We start from the raw sequence: 20,021 nt of genomic DNA, 5'->3' as shown, positions 1-20,021 counted from the left end.
GCAGACTGTGATGGGTCTAAGTCTGAACGGTGAAGGTTTCTCTTCTGAGGTTTATGTGACCTCTCCCAGTGTGTTGGGTGCTCAGTGCCACCCTGGCCCACATCCTTTCCCTTCTGTCTTAATGGGCAGGCACCGTCCCTGCCGTAGAAGTTCCTCCTGAGCAGCCTGGTGGTTTTCCACCGCAAACTCGGCCTCTATCGTTGTACCTTTTTGATGACATGGGAGGGGACTGGCAAGGTCCCCCAGGTTACAAGGGCCCGAGATGTGCCACCGCCGTGGAGCCGCCCCTTTCTGCAGCAGCAAACAGGGAGGACACTCCCCGCCCTGAGAGTCTGTGGCTGAGGTTCAGGGAGAGACAATCTGGAGGGGAGGCAGAGGGAGAAGACAGCAACACGGTTTGACTTTGCCTTTCTTGGTCTCGTTTCTGTGTTTTATTAAGGGGAAATTGTGCTATTTGTTTTTTTTTAAATGTCAAAGTGCATTCCAAGTGAGAGGAAAATAACCAAACACGTGATACGCCCCCCGTGGTGTGGCCCTTCCGAGGCAGAGGGACTGGCATGGGGGCACCCTGGAATGCAGACCGCGTGGCCTCTGGGCTCCTGGCCAAAGGCTCTGTCCTCGTGGGCAGTCAGACCTCTCTAAGGAGCCAGGGGACCAGGTGCCTCCACTCTTCCTGGAGGCAGAGGCATCCCAAAGCAGCTTCCGGAAGAGGAGGAAGTCAGGCGAACGTGGATCTCTGGCCAGCAGGGTAAGGATGGCCAGGCACGGGGAACACTGGGCCAGGCGGGCCAAGGCGCCCTTCTAAGCACCGAGCATGGGTTTTATAGGAGGATCACAAGGTCAGCGTCAAGTTCACCTGTTCACCAGCACCGGGCACACCAGAGAAAGTCAAGGAATACTTGGTGATTAAGTGGAGAATGCCCTGAATTTCAGTCTGTCATGGGGTCTGATGGAAAGAGAGAGATCTGAGTTCAAATCCAGGATTAGCCAAAGGACAAATATGCATAACTCATAGACACAGACAACAGTGTAGGATGGCCGGAGGGAAGGGGGCATGGGGGCCGGGGAGACAGACACAGGGGGAGGGTGGGGACATCTATAATAGCGTCAATAATTTCTTAAAATCTCATTTGCTGTCTATCTTAAATCACTCACCTCTCCGGCTCCAGGTCACTTATCTGTACAAGAAAGGAGTGACGTCTATCTCTGATAACAGAGACGTCAGGTGGAAACATCTAGCAATCTGGTTAAGCTGGTGTTAAGTGTATGGCTGTTCCCCACTGCCTCCCCATGAAGAAGTGGGCAGCGTCTGAAGGAAAGTCATCGCAGCTGGGAGGGCACTGCAGGTTAGAGGTGACCCGAGGCTGCTCACGGATTCCACCTCTTATGATGCCTTTGGGCATCCCTTAACGGCTCTAAGCCTGTTTTCCTGTTGCGTACACTGGGGAATAATTGGGGTGTTCTTTTGCATGTTAAATGAAATAAAACAAAGTACCTAGCACAGTGATAGGCACATAATAAGATTCCACGAACTTCAGTTGCTGTCACAGTCATCATCATCATCTCACCATCATCATCACTGCCACCACCATTATCACCATCATCACCATTATCACCACCATCATCACCATCATCACCATTATCATCACCACTATCATCACCACCATCATCATCACCATCACCACTATCATCACCATCATCACCATCATCATCACCATCATTACCATCATCACCACCATCATCACCACCATCATCACCACCATGATCACCACCATCACCACTATCATCACCACCACCACTATCATCACCATCATCATCACCACCACCACCATTGTCACCATCACTGCTATCATCACCACCACCACTATCACCACCATCATCATCACCATCATCACCACCATCACCACTATCACCATCATCATCATTATCATCACCATTATCATCATCATCACCACCACCATCATGATCATCATCATTGTACAAACACCGATATTTGATGAGGTGGAGGGGTCCAGCTGTGACTTCAGTTAAAAGGAATTGAACCAAATTGAAGACAGTCTTTGACTGTGAAGGAACTTCCTTGGGGATAATCCCACATGCTCTGTAACAAGTGCCCAGACTGCAGGCTTCCTGCATCAGCCTCTCACTACCAGGCTCTCACAAGCCCCACCTTTGGCATCTGTATGTGACATTTCACACCAAATACCTAGAACCTTGAACTAATGGGGGAGGGGCACAAACAGTGAATTCCCGGGCCCCTAAACAGAGAGATGTGTGAAGAGGTGGGGGCTGTCACCATCTGGACCCAGGCCCTGGTCCTCGTGCCCACCACACCTCAGTGCCCACCACACCTCAGTGCCACACAGTAAATGTGGAGGTGGGTTAGGCAGAGGTCCCCAGGCACGAGGCCCTTAGAGCTCCGAGCAAGCCCCTCACGTGGGCAATGCCCAGCACAGGGGCAGCTTTGTGCTGAGCAGATGTGGAGACCACCACCAGCAACCCTGGCTTACAGGTATTCCAGGAAGGAAGGGACCCACCTGTACCTCCACCCACTGAGGACATTAAATCCCAATGGCTGCTGAGAGGACACTGGGGCATCCTCAGCCCTGACCCTGCACACCCCTCCTTCTGCCTGTGGGTGCTTTCTGTTCACTCAGCAGGTATGTTCATGGGCTATATCCCACCCATTTCCAAAAAGGATCTGAGGTGACATGCAAGCAGAATGAATACAAAATGGATTTTTTAATTAAAGTTATACACCAGGCACAGAAAAGCAACCCCCCCACCCCCCAAATAATACTTGGGGCTACTATTTAATTGTGATCGGATATTAAATGTCACTCAGCTTACAAGGTGAAACAGGACAGGGAAGTCCAGCGCTATTGTGAGGCACACAGCGAAGTGTGGACTGGCTACGTTTATACGTCCAGTTGGTTTCAGGAGAAAGTCTGTAATAAAAGGACAAAAATACATTGAAATCTGTGACCTCGTTGTCAGGGCTGAGACATTTTTGTCTTTAAGGGTGTACAAAGGAGTAGGTTTACAGTTATTCCTATAGAAAACAATACACTAATTAATAAATAATGATACAAGAATAAATTCTGTGTTTTGTGTACTCACAACTGTAAACCTCCTCTGCCTTGCCCTTTATATAACGACTGAGCCTCACCTTTTCTGAGAAGAATTTTAATAACATAAGATATATACAAAAAACTAATAAGTAAGATGATGGGCTAGGAGTAGGGAAAATACATAATGCGGATATGCTGACTGTGAGTCTCCGTCTTACTCACCACAGTTTGGTCCAACACAGCTCTGGACAATACTTGGCACCTGCTCTGTGTGACTGTTTGCAGGAACCAACAGTTACTGTGGTTGAGAGTCAAATTGCCTTTGAGCTTCCTGGTAGCCAGAGCAAAAAGGGAAACAGCCTGAATGGGCTTGCGTAAGCCAAAAAAGGAAGTGTAGCCTCCATCCCACAGCTCCAGATCTCTGTGCCACTGGGCAAACGGAGCCTTTTTCCCCAGTCCTCAGCACAACCTCGCACACCAAGAATATCTGTGGTGTGGACACATTACTGAGGTCATGAAAAGGGATTACTGATGCATCTAAAATATAGCCCATCCCACATTTCTTATCCAATGAGTAATCCATCTACAACCCTTTATGAGCCTTAAAAAATGGGGGGATTCATCAGGCATTCTGGGCAGATAGCCTGGGGAACACACAGAGGGCGGAGCCCAGGTGAGTCCAGGATCTCTGGCATCAGGGCGGGGGTCTGAATCCCGGGCCTGGGAGCTTGTTAGTCTGCGGGCAGACGGCAGAGGCCTGTGGGCGTCTGGGCTGGGGAGTAAGATGGCAAGGTGTGGTCTGCGATGTGGACACCTGGCCACCCTGTGGCTGGCAATGAAAGGGACAGGCGTTATTACTCTGGCATAAGCAAGACACCAGGGCCTGCCCCAGGGCAGGGAAGCAGCCGAGAACGTCCGGGAGAAGAATGGACAAGTCCCCTCTGGATGCAGCCAGCAAAGCTCTGTGCTGGCCGGTGACAGGGGAAGAAGACAGGAGAGAGGCGCTGAAGAGCGGGGACATGGCGGGGCAGCCACGGGGCAGGGGGAGAGGAGGGACGGTGCAGGGACGTGTGGTGACCTTCCAAGTGTTTGCACATTCATTAGCTCATGGGTCTCACACGCAGCTGAGGAGTCCGCCCTGAGCGTCAGCCCGAAAGCACTCTGTCCGGCCGGAGCTGCCAAGTGTCCGTGACCGCAGCCTGGCCTCCGACCCGTCCTGGCCGCAGGGCGCCTGCGGCAGCCGCAGGCCTCGCCGTGACTGCCCCCCGCCCCCCTGGTTCTGGGCCAGCAGCGGAGAGCCAGGTAGTGGAGCGGCTGCCTGCCCTGCTGGCCCCAGCGCAGAGGGTGTGCCCGGAGCCCTGCCAGAACCTCCCGGACATCTGGGCAGGGTGGAGCGGAGGACACCGTCCGTGCTCCTGGCGGCTCAGCTTCTCCCCAGCGCTGGCTCTGGCTTCCCACTGACTCACTTGCAGACATGGTAGTGGCCTCATCCCCCACTCCCCACCCCAGGGCAGCAGTCTCCCCAGCGCCTCCCACAGTGCAGCCTCCTGAGCAGAAACAGGAGCTGGTGGTGGGAAGTCAGCCTGGAGGCACCTGTGGGCGCAGCCAGCCCAGCCCCTGCTCCACAGACCGGAGCCCAGGCCCCTGCTGTCCCGTGTCATCATCACCGCAGGTCCGAGGCGTGCAGGGCGGGTCCTCTGACAGAGCCCCTGTCGCAGGAGAGCCAGGTTTCTCCTCACAACCATCTACACCAACGGTTCTGGCCTCCCCCGCCTCTCCCCGACACTAACTCTGAGCACTGCCCCTGCCCCACGGGGATGGGGACCTTACCCAGCTGCCTGCCTGCCCACCCTGCCCCTCCCCCATGCTCTCCAGCAGGCCGTGGGGGCCTCCTAGGGTCCCTCTGGGCTGCCGAGCGCAGGTCCCGTGGTGTCCCCTGTCCGTGCCGTCTCCGGGCCCATCCACCTGTGCCCGCAGAGCTCTGTCCGCTCCTGCCCATCGGAGCTGCTGGCAGGTGGGGAGGGAAGAAGGAAAGGCAGACGCTGACGAGGTTCAAAGCGGGGTAGGCAGACTGCGGTGGCGGCGGCCGCCTGCAGCCCGTCTCCCCACCTGCCGGGTCCTGGTGCTCCGGTCCTCCGGAATCTCTTCTCCCTGGCAATAAACCTGAAAGACAGGCCTGCTCCCCGCTGTAACCCAAGGCAATGCTGCTCAGAGCTGCTCTTTCGTTGTCCTCTTGTGAAGCCCCTGCAGTCTTCGTGTCCCTCTGCTTCCATCTCCAACGTGTGGGCGGAACCGTTCAGGGAACAGGAGCCACAGGCCCGTGTCAGGGCAGCGCAGGCACAGCTTCTGCTCAGCGCTCAGCAGGCCGCCTGGGCACAGACTGAACATTCACCACCTGACGCTTTACATAGCGCCTGCTGCCCGGGTGACAGGACACTGCGGTCCCAGGCCAGTGTCCGGCTGTGGAGTCTGCTCCTGGCCATGCAGACAGCGAGTGGAGACCTCAGTGATGAGATTTTTATTTTATTTTTTTAATATATTTTATTGATTTTTCACAGAGAGGAAGAGAGAGGGATAGAGAGTTAGAAATATCGATGAGAGAGAATCATCTATCAGCTGCCTCTTGCACACCCCCCACTGGGGACATGCCCCCAACCAAGGCCCTTGACCAGAATCGAACCCAGGACCCTTCAGTCTGCAGGCCGACGCTTTATCCACTGAGCCAAACCGGTTTCAGCAAGACTTTTATTCCTTTTGAAGGAAGACATCGTCACTAGAGTGCTGAGTGCTCCCTCATCTGATCGGGGATCCAAGGCCAGCCTGAAGTTCAGGGCAGCAGGGGAAGCCCCATGGGCCAGCAGGGCACACTGCCTCCTGCAGAACCACATGTGTCCACAAGAGGGTGGCAGCTCCGGGGCAGGTGCTCCCGGGGCCTCCCCTGGGGAGGGCAGCCCAGAGACCCCTGGCTTGCCTTCTGCACGGAACTCTCTCCAGCGTGATGGCCAGGAGCCCAGGCGGCCAGCCTGACAGCTGGGGGTTGGTCATCAATCCTGTTGAAGCATCAACAATAGCAAATAGGAAAGGGGGACACTGGTTGGTCCCTCCCACGGCTCCTGGCCCACTCCGGGCCCGGCCCTCGTTTGCACCTTCCCCCCGCGAGCGGCTCCCGGGTCCGCCTCGGAGCCCAGCCCATCTCCGCCGCTGCATCAGGTCTGAGTTTTTCATTCCACCACCTCCCTTTGTTGAACTGAAGTAGGGGACCTCCTGCGGCTGCTATATTTGCGATGACCTGGTGCCCTCCCTGGCCTCTCTGTGACCTAGGTAACCGCGCGATGCCTAGTTAACTGTTCTTTGTATGAAATTCTTGCCGTTTCAGTCACTGGTCGGCGTCTGTCCCCTAACCAGGCTCTGGCTGATGCATAACTTTTGTCAGGCCTCAACCTCACCCGGGATTCCGCTGTGAATGCTGGATCACAGGCACCTGGAGCCCTTGGGATTTAAGTCCACAAACACCCGATGTGTACCCCAAGGAAAGACAAGGGCTTGGCATGAGACGCTGTCTCGGGTGTTGTACCCTTAGGACCCAACTGGGCCCCAGACTGTGCTTTTAGGGGGGTCGGAAGGGACCCGCCGCCTGTTTCTCTGCCCTCTCTGGCCCAGCCACAGCCCCAGCCACACAAGGAGCCAGAGGAAGCCACGCCTGGGCTTCACGTAGGCGCCCAGTTTGCACCTGTGTCTGGTCAGGAGAGCCCTGCCTGCACTCGCCTGCGAGAAGAGGGAGGAGCCCCCTCAGACGTCCTAACCGCACAGGAGGGCCCGGTGGTCACACTGAAGGAAGACCGAACTGCAAAGGAAGAAGGCCCTTCATGTCAGCAGCAGAAATTACTTTCTAGTGAAAAATCTTAAAAATGAAATGCCTGGTGGCAGCCCTGGACAGTGCCGGGGAGACGCCCACCTGCTCACCAAGGCGGAGCCTCCAGGGAGGCCTCTCCGAGGGGCAGCGTGCTGGCCGTGGCGTTTGGAAATAGCGGCCGTCACCGAGAACGCCGAGTCGCCAGATGATCTCCCTGGGATTCCGTCCCGAAGCCAGCTTCTGTCCCTTGCCCAATGCCACCACAGGACCCACCTGCTCCCCACAGTGCTGTGAACTCAAGCGCCCCCTGGTGGTCAGTGTCTGGAGGTGCATGGGGCAGCCTCCCAGCCTCCAGGCCCACCAGAGTTGGAAGTTACCTTACCCAAATCTTCATGTTCTCTTTCCACACCCCTACAGGGCTAAGCAAATTCCAGCCTCCTAGCCCCCCATTGCTTCCCGCTTTTTCTCTCCAGCGTGGCCACCTCGGGGGCCTTTTAAATCAAAACTGCCCACTTAACCAACAGTCTCCTCGTGGGTCACGGAGGAAGGGATGGCACTGTTGGGGGGTGCAGGGGAGTGACGATAGGGAGTCCCTGCCAACTCTCCGACTTCCTGGTCTCAGAGGTCTGTCAGGGAGGACCCAGAGCCGACACCGGCACGTCCTCGCAGGCCCAGGCCCTCAGCTGTCTCCGGCCACAGCCCCAGGACCAGAGAAGCCCCTTGTCAACTGCTCTCCTCTGGGGACTACCAGCCACAACTGGGCAACCCCAACTCAGCAGTGGTGGCCTTCCCGTTTCAAGAATTCATTTCATGCGCTGGCCAGGTAGCTAGGGTGGTTAGAGCATTATCCCCGATGCACCGAGGTTGTGGGTTCAAACCCCAGTCAGGCACATGCAAGAATCAACCACTGAATGCGTAAATGCGTGGAACAACAAATCGATGTTACTCTCTTTCTCTCTCCCCCTTCATCTCTCTCTCCCACTAAATTCAATAAATAAAAATTATTTTTAAAATAATTCACTTCATAAAATAAAGTTGAACAGTAAAAATTCAGCTTCCTTCTTTAGTCTCCTCCCCAGGACCCCTGGTGGTGTGGGAGTCATTCTGGAGCAGCTCTCTGACCTTCCTGCCCCTCCCCACTCGCTGCAGCTGTCAGAGCGCTGGGGCTGGGGTGCAGGAGGCCAGGCTAGGCAGATGTACAGGGTCAGGGCAGGGGGGCAGGAGGCCAGGCCAGGCGGGTGGACAGGGTCAGGGCTGGGAGGGCAGGAAGCCAGGCCAGGCGGGTGGACAGGGTCAGGGTTGGGGGGCAGGAGGCCAGGCCAGGCGGGTGGACAGGGTCAGGGTTGGGGGGCAGGAATGACTGCAGGGCCTTGTCTCCCAGCTCTGTGCCAGTCTCAGCCACCAAGGAGAACTGAATGCGAGACACGCGTTTCTCTTGGGACTAGTCTACTTCCACTTTGGCAAATAGCGGCCCCACGCCGCCCCGCCCTGCCCCGCCCACAGGCCACGTTCCCGTGGAAGACGTGGCAAATCCACTAACTGGTCACGGCAGAGAGGAGCTGAGACGCAGCTCAGATTCCTGCTCTGCTTCAAGCTCCCAGAGCCACTCCCAGTCAGGGAGCAAGAGAAAGCCTTCCTGCCGAGCCTGGCCCGTCTTAGAACAAACATCAACATAAGCGTGTGCTTTACTGTCCTCGGCACCTCACTGTTCCAGATCTGAGTTCCCGGCCTACGGCCTTGTCAGTATCTCAAATCCTCCCCCTTTTAAAATGTGGGTTTCTCCGGTCCTTTAAGACACCCTGAACAAGATGGCGCCCCGGCCTTTCACTGGCTCCCCTTCTGCCCGTCCCACCGGCCCTGGACACACAGGCCTCAGCCTCACACCCTCAGGCTGCTGTCCGCCATTTCTTTATCAGAGAGGCTCCTGCCCCTCTCCGGGCGGCAGGCTCCTCTGCTCCATCTACTCTGACCTGCGGCCCCCGTTTTTCTCCCGCCGGCATCGCCGCAGGTCCCCACGGGTGGTGTGTGAGCTGGTTTTCTGTTTGGCCCTGAGAGGAGGGCTGTGAGGTCAGGGCTGACACCCCTCCTGAGCCGTCCACGGACACGCTTCGGGGTCGGCCACCCGAGCCCACGCGTCAAGCCAGGAGCCCGGGAGGAACCGCAGGCGCACTGAGCCCAGCAGCTCGCGGAGGGCTGGGACAGACAGGAGGCAGGAGGTGGACGGCCTCTGGCGAGCTCTGACCCCATGACATAACCAGCCGCTTCGAGCAGCACGCACAGCCATCGTTCTACTGTAAACATAAACATTCTTATGATAAAAACACTGAGACGGACAACATATTTACAAACATGCAAGAAGCATGCCCTCAACACGTATAAAATGCCTCACCAGCTCAGCTGTTTGGAAGTCAGGCCAAAGGGAATTCCTGGGAAGTCCAGACCATTAACACTGTTCATCAAATGTGCTTCATCCTTCTCAGACCCGGGAGTGCCTCATATTCACCACTCAGACACTCAATATCTCTATCCCACCTCACCCAGCGCCACTGCCAAGAAAAGCCACATGGCCGCCTTCAGGCAGCAGCAGCGACGACAGTGGCCAGAACTAGCCGGCACAGGAAATGCCTGCGATTCGGTCATCTTGCTCACCAAAAGCGAGGGGGGCTCTTGCTGGCCGTCCTCGCCTGTGGAAGGGAAATCCGCCAGCATCTGCGTCAGGAGGAGCTGGAGGAAACTGCAGTGATGAAGATAACCTCACATGACATTGATAACCAATGTCTAGTCCATCGCCTGGCCGTGCTTTCCTCGGGTAACCCACCTAAGAGCCACACGGGGTGAGAACTGTGATCACCCCCATTTCACAGATGAGAACACTGAGGTACAGAGAACTCTGTGACAAAGGAGAAAGCGGGCCCAGGAACACATTTCCGACAGTTCCAACCGCGGAAGCGGAAGTGACAGCTTCAGTTAGAAACGCCCTGTCGGTCAAAGGATGAGCTGCACGGAACAGAGGCCAGAGGGGAGGCAAACCACCCCGCGCCTCGGGGAGCTCAGGGGGCGCTCAGGGCGTGGTGTCCCTGCCCTGTGGGACAGGTGGGGACTGACCACACCAGCCGCATCCCTGAGACCCCAGCGTGAGGACTCCTGCAGGGGGTCTGAGTTTCCGTAAACCCACCAGATGCCAGGCCCAGGCGTGTTGGCAGCTGCGTTCAGCACTGGACTGGTCTCCATCACATGTGTGCAGAGAGCCCGGCCCTGTGGCAGGCAGGGCCTCCGCCACCTGCTGGGCCACTTCTGTGTGACCACCTCAACCAACACAGTGGCCCTGCGCGCAGTGGGAGCTTCTCCTTCAAGCCTGGGCCGCCCGGGTCCTCGGAGCTCGGCTGACCCCCAGCTATAAGCAGGGACCGCCCGCAAAGCCAGCGGGGGTGGCGATGGAGGCTCAGGGCGACAGCCAACCTTCTCCGCTCGCGCGTGCAGTCTGCCAGTGACTGGAACCATGTGAGCTGGGGGCGCTGTCCGGGCTGCCACGCTCTCCTGTGCTCACAGAAGGCCACTGGGATGTGATTCCTGATCACCCACAGCAGCCCTCCTGGCCTGGTCCGGCCCGCGGGGGAGGGGGAGAGGGCGAGGGCACTCCTGTGAGGAGGCTCCCAGTTCTTCCCACTCACACGTGGGCCTCCGCTGTTCCCCTCACTCGTCCTGTGGCCCCTAAGTAGCTGGCATAAGCCCAGCGCCTCGCTCACATGTCACAGGCCCTGCACGTGACGGCCAGCTCGATTCTCGGCAGGAGCCCATCCGGCCTCCTCTCCCGGTCACTGCAGCGTCCCCTCCCCAAGCCGTCACCGCCCGGCGAGCTCACCGCGGTCCTGGGGGCCAGAGCCAGCTGCTCGGGGTGCCACGGGCACGGAGGGCGGCGTTCCGAGGCTGAGCTCCCTTCAGACCTCCTTCCCCCGGAGGAATGGAGCCGGGTCACTGCCCCTTCTGGGGACAGGTGGCCTTCGTCCTGGCCCCTGCTGGTCCTCTGGGGCTGAAGAGATCCCACACTCCCCAGAGCGCTGCTGCCTCCAGAGGGATCCCCAAGTTACTCCAACCCCGTGACCCGTCTTCCCTCCAGAGGCAGAGCTGTGAGGCTGGTGGGCTCGGAGTGGAGCCCGGGTGGCCGGCTGTTCCAGCACCTGTGCCTGACGCTGTCCCAGCGTGGCCACGGCGAGGTGAGCGGGGCTCGGGATGGACTTGTTCCTCCCTCCAGCTCCTTCTCTGCGGACACCCACTTCCCACGTCGGTGCTTACCTTCGGGAAGAGAATCCTGTGTCCTTAACAGAAAGAAACATGCCGTTTTCACGTTAGCATTTGTAGCGGTTAGTCCAAGTTAGCGTGGTTTAAGAGTTGATGTTTCTATTTGAAAAACTGGCCCGTGTCCCGGGAGCCCATGCCTCGGCGGTGAGTGCTCCCAGGCCTGTCCCTCCCGCCACCAGGTCCCTCCCGCCGGCTGGCTGTCCCTCACCTGCCAGACGGGCACAGCCGCAGCCGCCTCTCCCACTCCATGGCCCGCAGGCTCCGTGGGAGACGTTGTCAGTTCCTCTCCCCCCCGCACCCTCACCCCCGGCCCCAGTGAGGTGAAAAGGACACAGGCGGGAGTCTCGGCTCTTAGCTGGAAAAGCCCCACACCGGGTGAAGCCCCGTGGCTCCTCGGTCACAGGAAGCACTGACAGATGCCCAGCCCGTCCGACCACCGGCAGTGCCCGGCTCCCCGAGGGAGCCCTGGGCGAGGAGGGGAAGCACATCTTGGAACCCCACTGCGTTCACCTCCCCGGGGTCCCGGGCGCTCACAGGGCGAGCCTGGCCAGTCACACCTGGCTCCCCCCCAGTCCGCCACCCAGCGAGGCCTCCTCGCCTGAAGCTGCGGGATGATGCCCCTGGCGTTGGGAAGGCCAGAGGGCACCCTTCAGGGAAAGAGTGCCTCACCCCACCCCACTGTGACCCCGGCCACACCCACGCCCACTCCGCAACCAGGACCCCCGGGCACTTGCTGTGCGGCCCAATGGGCTGAGGTCGCCTCATGCCAGCCCTGCCCCCAGCAGCCCACGGGTTCCGGTCAGTGCCGGGGCCTCAGGTAGACACGGGTGTGCTGGCAGCGAAAGCCCTCCCAGGTGCTTCCGGGCCATTCCTTGGGCCCTGAGATGATGCCCTGCCCTTCCCCTCTCTCCCCCCACCCCCTGCCCCACCGGCTTTGCATGAAGTCCCCCCGCATCCTCTCCATCCTCAATGGGCCTCTGTGTCTGTGAGTTACATTTTATAAGCCAATTAGGCAGGGATCTCAGAATGGTTTGCGATGGTGTTTTCCATTGGTGTTTGGCAGTGTTATGGACCAACAAAAATAAAAGGCTTCACGTTTTAACAAGCAAGAGCATCCAACACACAATTTAAAAAACACCCACAAAATCTTGGAAGATGTAGGCATGTGCAGCCCGCCCTCAGCAGCCGCACAGAATGCGGGAAGGGGAAGGAAGCACACACACAGAGAGACACACACACACACACACACACACACACACACAGAGAGACACACACAGAGAGAGACACACATACACTCACACAGAGACACACACAGATACACACACAGAGACACATACACAGACACACACACACACGGGTAATTAACACGCTGAGCACTGCCCAGGGCTCAGCCAGGAGGGCGGGCTGGCAGTTCGGGAAACTGAGGCTCAGACAGGACAGTGGTTGCTGTGCCCTGATGAGCTGGGCAGGCCCTCCCTGTGCCCAGTGCCCCGGCACAGGAGCGAAGCGGGCAGCCAGGTCTTCACTCAGCCCTGCCTCCCGGGCCCTGGGCAGGAGAGGGCAGGGCTGGGGCATCGCTCCGGCCCGGAGCTGGAGGCCAGCCCTCCCCCGGATGGGCCCCGAGCTCTCTGGCCAAACCACGGGGAGGGTGAGGCCGGAGCAGGAGCAGGGAGGGGCTGCCAGCTGTTGCTGGTTGCTGTTTCTGAATTCAAAGAAAACACGGAACCGAGCAAGGAGGGAGCAGAGTTCAGGGGAGGATCTGGCGGGGCCGGGCAGACCCCTGGCCCGCCTCCAGAACTCTCTCTGGAAAGGGCGCGGCCGGAGCGTGTGATGAGAGCTCGGCGAGGACTCGCCGCGGGTGATGGATGACGGGCTGGAACCCGTCCACACCACAAATTTGTTCCTGTACACCCGGCAGCCGGCAGCCGCGCAGGGAGAGCAGGCCCTGCCTCGATGGCCCTTCCCCGGGGCCGGCACGGGCTTCCCTGGGGCTTGGCGTCCGGTCCTTGCCCACCTTGCCCCGGGCTGGGGTCCCAGATCCACCTTTGGGTCTCGTCCGTCCGCCCCGGTCCCTCCAGCCCGGCCCTCCCTCCGCGGCTGGGCCCAGCCTCCACCCCGCAGCTGCCAGAGCCGTGTTTCCGCTCCCTGGTTTTAATCATGTAACATCCCCACTCGGAGGGGCGGACGCGGTCCCAGTGGCCTTATATGTCAAATCTCAATTTCTAACCGTGAGCGCGAGCCCCCCCCACGGCCCCCCATCTCGCCTGCCCCCCTCCCCCCTCAGCGCTGCTCTCCAAGCCCATCCCTGCAGAACTCCGGCTCAGATCGTGCAAAACCCAACACCACCCCCGCCCCTTAGTCACCCCGCAAGTATTTACTGAGCATCTATAAAGCGAGCTGGCGCGGTGCAGATACAGACGAGCGGGAGAGCGGGCGTCACAGCCTCCGAGGGCAGGAGACACGAACAAGAGGTGAACGCGCTGGCTCCCAGTCGCCACGGAAACCGCGTTGCCCACATTTAACCCCGAACACCACTGTTTGAACTAGACCCTGACGCAGGCCGGTGGTGCTGACGCCTGGGTGCCGGATCAGGGGTTTCCTTCCTCTGCTGCTGGGGAGTCTCAGAACGTCACTGCTAATCAGAAGCAAACTGTTTTGTGACATTTCTTACTTTTTCTGGTTTAAAAAGCCACCCCATCTCTCTTAAGGAAATTTTGAAACTACGTAAGGTATAAATAAGATTAAAGCCACCCACAATTCCAATACTAGCACATCACACACATCCACGTTTTCTGTGAGCACCTACCCACAGTCACTTCTTCACAAAATTGGGCTCGCATCGCACACAATGCGTCTTCAGCTAAACGTGACAGTCACAATAGCTTTCCTCGGCACCACACCCTCGCTGTCCATGTCTTCATCACTCAGAGCAGTGGTCGGCAAACTGTGGTTCCTGAGCCACATGTGGCTCTTTGGCCCCTTGAGTTCTTAGCAAAGGCCAGCTTAGGAGTACCCTGATTAAGTTAATAACAATGTACCTACCTATATAGTTTAAGTTTAAAAAATTTGGCTCGCAAAAGATATTTCAATCGTTGTCCTGTTGCTATTTGGCTCTGGTGACTAATGAGTTTGCCAACCACTGACTTAGAGCAGAGGAACCCCGTGAGTGGTTCCATCAGTTCTTCGTCCTGGAAGAGGGAGGAAGTGGTGAGGGGCTGAAAATAGGCTTTGAGTCTCGGAGACGTGGGTTCGAACCCTGGCTTGCACCCTTGCTCACTGCAGCCTCAGGCCCATGGACTAGCCTTTCTGGTCTCCCCTCTCTCACCACGGCATGGCAGCAATGCCGTCCTCCGCCTGGACATTCCGTGATGCTGAGAATAAAACCAGAGGCCGGCTTCGCTGGGCTGCCGCACAGCACTCAGCTGACGGCGGCCGTCAGCCTGCGCACGTCCTCGGAGCATGCTCCTGGAGGTAAAGCTCTGGGTGAGTGTGACCACAGGTAAGCGTGTTGAGGCATGCTGCCAAGCTGCACTATAAAATAGTGAATGAGTTTCATTTAAAAAGGGGGAGATGGGGCCGAAACTGGTTTGGCTCAGTGGATAGAGCGTCGGCCTGCGGACAGAAGAGTCCCAGGTTCGATTCCAGTCAAGGGCATGTACCTTGGTTGAGGGCACATCCCCAGTAGGGGGTGTGCAAGAGGCAGCTGATTGATGATTCTCTCATCAATGTTTCTAACTCTATCCCTCTCTCTTCCTCTCTGTAAAAAAATCAATAAAATGTAAAACTATATAAAATAAATAAATAAATAAATAAAAGGGGGAGATGGGGAGAGGGAGATGGGGAGAAACGTTTAAAATCAAACTTGCATTGAGCCCTGGGTGCCCACTGCTATGACGGCTCATGCAGGAACACACACGTGGGCCTCGCCCAGCCCTCTGATGCCATCCCCTGGTTGGGCACCAGCCTCTGCCGCCAGAATCTGTCCTCGCTGCCCAGAGGCTCCCTGGCGGCACCGTCCAGCCCGGCCTCTCCACCCGCCCAGGGCTCCTCCTGAGGCCCTCAGCGCCCGCTCGCCCGAGAGGCCTCTGCTCTGTCGCCCAGGCCTGTGGTCTCTGCCACGGCTCCCACGGGCGGCCCACCAGTGGACAGTGAGCTGTGAGCTGAGCCTTGCAGGCTGCAGCCCGGCTCTCAGCTCTCAGTGAGCCATTTGCTGTCGGGAGAGAACACCTTGTCCGCAGGCCAGCCGTGTTCGGGAGGATCTCAGCCTCCAAAACACCCGAAGCGAAGATGCTCTTTGCAGCGGGCTGTGCCCATCGAGGCTCACTCCTTGCCCCCCCCCACCCGTCAGCCACCCCCACCATGCGCATGTTTTATGTCCCAGGGGCCCTGCCATCCCCCCTGTTATCCGCCCGCCATCTCAGCTTGAAAAATCTCCCCTTGACTCGTGCTTTCATGCAGCCCCTGCCCCGCTGTCGGCCCCAATCAGCCTGCATTTGGAGCCCGCACTCCCACCGCCTCCTGCCCTGCGTGGGGGAGGCGGGGGGGAGAGCCGTGCCCACCAGCATTCCTGCACATCCAGACATGAAAGCGGGCAGCCCGCACCCTCCCCGCTCACTCCTCCGTACCGGCCAGCCCTCCGCTTTGATGTCGGAGACGATCTGAAGGAAGAGGATCTACCGTGACCTCCTGGCCTGGAATGCCGAGAAAGCAATTACCGGCGAGGGAGCGCAGGGGGCACAGGGGGAGGGGGCAGAAATGAATGGGGCGCGGGGACCGCAGGGGGCACAGGAGGCACGGGGGTGGGGGGTGAGAGAAGGGGGCACGGGGAGCAGACAGGGGACGGGATAAGCCAGTGAGGACGGCTTTGTTTCCTCAACTCCGGTGCCACCTGGCTCAGGGCTGACCAGCAGGACCCTCTCCTGGACGATCTCGGGGCCCCCACTTACCCGATCCCAGGGCCCCATAATCCACTCCAAACCGGGTGGATCCTGAGTTCCCTCAATCCTCGGGCTCAGAGCAGGACTCACTAAGAGCCCCGGGGACTTCCCAGCAGCCAGGTGGGTTCAAAACCACAAGGGGGTGGCCGAAGGGGATTACCTGGGAGGCCCTGAGGTCCTGGAGAGGGAGGCGCTCTCCTGCCAGACCCAGGGCCTCAAGGACCAGCTCCTCCCAGCACCGTGATTATGGAGCCGAGGAGCGGGCTATGGGGTGGAGGCTGCAGGGTGGAGGCTGTGGTGTGGAGGCTGCGGGGTGAAGCGGCCTTTCAGCGCACAGGCCTGGCAGCAAGAGGGACGTCCATCCCCCTGCCGCACACAGGGCCCCGGCACTGCTCCTCCTCTGCTCCTCAGCGAGCCCAGCACGCCCTGTCGAACCGTCACCTGTGCCTCCCGCACTGCCTGGCACATGGCCTCAGCACCCAGGGGTGCGCCCACCAGCACAGAACATGCAGCTACAACCAGCCACGCCTGTGAACAGTGCTACTCACACACACACATGCACACACTCTCTCTTACACACACATGCACACACTCTCTCTTACACATGCATGCACACACTCTTACACACACATACACACGTGCACACATCTGTGTGTGCAGAGGCACCCACACATGCATGCACACATGTGCACACTCTTGCGCGTGCACACGTGTGTGCTTACATATACGGGCATGCACACAAATGCACATACACATGCATGTGCATATACATGCAGACACACACACACTGACGGAACATTGGGCCAGGTCTGCATGTTACTGGCCCATCTTTCATTCATGTCTCTGATTAGGGTGTCCTCCCCAGGAGGTCCTCCCAGCCCCTCTGTCGAAGGCGGGGATGCCCTCCCCACACTGCGTCCTTGCTTCCTGCCCCCCCCGCCCATGGCATCCTCGCCTCCCTTCCTCGCACAACGCCTCCCTCACGCCCTCTCCCTGGAACAGAACTCGCTCCCCGAGGTTCCTCGGGGGTTCCCATTGCCGGAATGCTAACTCCATGCGAGCAGACGATTTTTCTGCCCATTTCTGAGTCCTGAGAGCTGGCAGCGCTGAGCGCAGCGCGAATGACCAGCTGCCCAGAGCCTCCAGGGTGTCAGGTCCGGAGGCGTGTCAGCCGGGAGGCGGGCGGCTGAGCCTGATTTTACTTTAATGCCCCGGGTTTCGGTGGGCCAGCTAGGGAGCCACTTCTATAGGGCTGGGACACCCCCAAGTCCAGGCCCCCCCCTAAGGAGGTGAAGATTCTTCTGGAAGAGGTTGCTGGAAAAGGAGATTTTTGCAAATAACGGCTCAAAATGTCACATAATGTCATTTCACACCCAAGTCAAAGGATGGATGGTTGCAGGATGGGTCCTCGGCGCGTCGTGCCTGGAATTCCTCCGTTTCCGAAGGAAGAGCCGCTGCTGACAGGCGTTAGCCCGTTAGAAATATGACGGCGGCCGGACCCTGAGGGGGCTGACCAGGCTCGGAAGGCTGGACGCGGAGTTTCTGTTTGTTCGCTTGTTCTGCAGCCGCTGGAAGTTTTTGTGGTGGAGGGGCGAGCTCACACCGCTGGAAAGCCTGAGACCCAGTGCGTGCCCTCAGCCCGGCCTCTTAGCCTGGGGCCCGGGGTCCCCTCCCGCCGATGGCAGCACGCCCTCACACGCAGCGGTGCACGGACATGCCCACGCCCAGGTCTCAGATTCGCTGCTCCTTCTGGGCACAAGGTCCCCACAGTCGGATGTTGTGCACCCTGCTTTGGCCAGTGGCCGTGGGTGGTGGCGTGGGTGGTGGCTGCGGGGCCATTTCACAGCCAGCCTGCGTCTCCTGCTCCCCTTCCTGCCACAGTGGGCCAGAAGTCTGGCGTCAACAGGGAGGTGGGGACGACCAGCGTGGCCCCCAGCATCCGCCCTCCACAGCGCCGCCTCTGGTCCCAGGAGCCTGCAGCGCGGGGAGCAGCGCTGCTGTTCGCTCACGCACCGAGCCGTCTAGCTGTCACAGCAGCAAGCGTGGCCTCGCCTGGCGGACACGCACCGAGAGCGGCGGTCGCCACTGCACAGCTCGTGTGACCCCGGCCACTGCTGCTCCTCTCCCTGCGCCAGGGGACGAGCTCAGGCTCAGACCGTTCCACGCCACCCCGCCCAGGGGCGCAGTCCATGGGCCTGCAGGCCTCGGCCAGGGAGCTGGCAGTGGGTGGCATGAGATGGGACCGGCGCTGGAAGTCACCTGCTGGGCCCAGCGCCTGGTGTGGAACCAACATCCTGACCTCTGACCTGCCCGGCCCCCTGGGAGCTTTGAGAGACACACTCCGAGGCCCGGCTCTGCGGCCGGGGCTGAGCTGGAGGCGGGTTTTCCGTCCGGGACGATGGCTCCAGGACACCTTCCTCTTACCCTCTGGCCACCAGAGCAGCTGGCTGGGCCCGAAGGTCAGGGGGTTTAGCACTTCCGGCGTCCAGCTCGGACCTCGGCACACGTGTCAGCAGCCTGTGCCGGAACCGCGGGCTCTCAGTCAGAGGTCCCAGAGGGCAGTGGGACCCCAGGGTGCTGATCCACCTCTCAGGGGCACCACTGGGGACAAGGCCCCCCTTTCTGGTGCAAAGAGCTGACAGGGCTGGGAGATGGCTAAGCAGACACCTCCTCGGGACAGGCCTCAGCTTGCTCTGGAGGCCGGGTTTCTAGACCAGAGAGGCCTCATGGGGGTGGGAGGAGAAGGGCGCTCGGGGGAAGGGTCCTTGGCCTCCTGCCTGGGCACAGGGCTCACCTCCAAGCCCCTCCTGGCTTCCCCTGAGCCCGCTCCTGGCAGGGCCGCTCCTGGTCCCTCCCAGCCGGGCTGGAGGGGCTGCAGCCAGGGAGCCAGTGGGGATGGGGTTTCCCGAGCCTCCTGGCAGGACTGCAGGGGCCTCTCGGTGGGCATGCCACGGCCAGGCTGCTGGGTGCTCGCCCAGTTCTAGCGCCAGACGCCCTGGCAGAGGGCAAGGCAGGTGCTGCTCTGTGGGCGAGCACACCCGGCTGCCCAGGAGGTCACGCTGCAAATTAGCCACCAAAAGCCCCAAAGGCTAACACCCCGTCGTCATGGACACAGGCAGGCAAGCCTCCCTGCCTCCCACTCACCTGCCTGTGTCTGAGGCCAGGAGGACGCAGTGCGGTCTCTCTCTGCGGCCCCGTCTCCCCGCCACAGGCTCAGAGGGTCCGCCTCTGCCCTCCTGCAGGCACAGCAGCCTCGTCCCACCTCCACGGCCGCTCGCTCCGCCAGGCAGGAAGTGGGGCTGGCACACAGTCCTGAGGCCATGAACCCCTGTTTGGGCACTGCCCCCAGGGCTGATGGGAGAAGCCCTGAGGATGCCCTTGGCCCCAATAACCCAGTCATCTGTTCATCCTGGTACCCGGTCTGCCTCCATCCCCACATACCTGCCTGCACCTGTTACCAACTTCCAAAAAGGCCTGGAAAGACAGTGATGGCCGAGACAGGAAGGCGGCCACGGGCGGGCACCGAAGGCGAGGGTGGAGTGAAGGACAGGAATTCTTGTGCCAGAAAAGCAAGGTCGTTCCCTGACCCGGGCATGGCGTGGCCCGAGCCCCTGAGGACCACGGGGAAGGGAGGAGGAGGAGCGGCCGAGCCTGCGTCCCTGTGCGAGAACCTTCCCAGGCGGCGGCAAGGCAGACATTCCCGAGCTTCGGAGGACAAGCACGTGTGTTGTAGAGCTCCCTGTAGGAACACCACCGCACATCAAAACAGACAGTCCTCTCCAAGCGCGTTTCTCCAGAACAGCCCGCGGAGAAAGGACGTGACGGATGGCTGGGCTCTGGGCAGGGTCTGCTGCCCCGTGC

Source organism: Pipistrellus hanaki (genome assembly GCF_964339955.1).
Source record: "Pipistrellus hanaki genome assembly, chromosome: 18".
Taxonomy (NCBI): domain Eukaryota; kingdom Metazoa; phylum Chordata; class Mammalia; order Chiroptera; family Vespertilionidae; genus Pipistrellus; species Pipistrellus hanaki.
The sequence above is the reverse complement of the archived record's forward strand: the minus strand, read 5'-3'. Positions refer to the sequence as shown.